Genomic DNA, 1,369 nt, shown 5'->3' on the forward strand with positions numbered 1-1,369 from the left:
GTTAGTGCCATGTTTTTGTGTGTCTGTTATTTGCTGCTGCACTTTACATAAACTATGAGCACAAAATGTAGTGAAAAGTAAAGCAAAATTTAATTTTGAGCTCGTTACGATTTAGGAATCCTGTGTCACTATAGGATGCGGGTTCACGGATCTGAGTGCATGTGCAAACAGTCTTATGTGTAAATACTCTTTTGTATATTAATTGTTTCTGAGTACATTTTTTTAACTCTTCAATGCCGTTTTTTTTTGTCTTCAAATTATTACTTTAAACGCAAACTGCGTTGCTACTTCGTCCATACATGAGCAACCAGCAAGTGGTTTTGGTAGAATGAAACAGCTGTTCCACAAACGTTTCCAGTATACTGTTTATATAAATTAAAACAGAGTTTTTATGAAAAAATAGAAAAAGTTACAATAAATATTAAGCGGTGCTAAACAAAACATTTTATTAACATAGAACTTCAGTGAACAATGATGTGAGCGTTTTGAAATATACTCTTTGTATGAAGATTAGATAGATAAAAGTACTTAGTGAATTCTTTGTTATAAACCAGTACAGTTATTTGTCTTTAGTACTATACTCTTTAACTTAAGGAATTAATATGAAAAGTAAATACAACCTAATTGGAAATAACAAACCATTTTCGAATTTCAGCATAATGCAGGACTTCTCTCAAGATTTCCATATTTTGTATGTACCTTCTTCCGTTTCATGCGTTAAACGGTACTAAAGCTCCTTCAACTTCATCACCCTATCAAAGGTTGGATCTTGTCTTCTGCTCCTTTCTTCCAAATTTTGTTTCAAACATCATTTTTGTTTCCATCATATCAACATGACGAATTAAACACAGTATTTGAATGTTAATTCGCTTAACATTGTCCATGTTGTGATATACACTCCCCGTGCAATGTAGATCAAAATCTGAATTTTATTTTTTGAGATGTTGAAAAGACTTGAATCTTTCGATTTGTGGTATCTACGGTATGTATTTAAATCCATATCAAACTAAGCATATAAAAAATTCTGACTTACTTTCACTCATGATTATAGAAGAAATTACTGGTTTTAGTGGAACGATGGAAACTAGAATACTGTCGGAAAATCATTAAGTGTTCAAAAAAGTTTATTCTTCTAAAACCATAGATAGATGATTTCACATAATCGGTCCTCAAGATTCTCATTAGAAATACACTATTTAAATTTTATAAATATTTTACTAAAATTCTGAAATAGAATTTTTATTTCTATTCTACTCTAAGAATTCTATTTAAATAAAATTTGAACAGTCTATTTTATTCGAAAGGTTGTATTTAAAAAGTATTTAAACAGTGTATTTTATTGTAAGAATTTTCTTTAAATAGAAATTGG

This window comes from Teleopsis dalmanni, chromosome 1 (genome assembly GCF_002237135.1).
Source record: "Teleopsis dalmanni isolate 2A chromosome 1, ASM223713v2, whole genome shotgun sequence".
In the NCBI taxonomy this organism is placed as follows: Eukaryota; Metazoa; Arthropoda; class Insecta; order Diptera; family Diopsidae; genus Teleopsis; species Teleopsis dalmanni.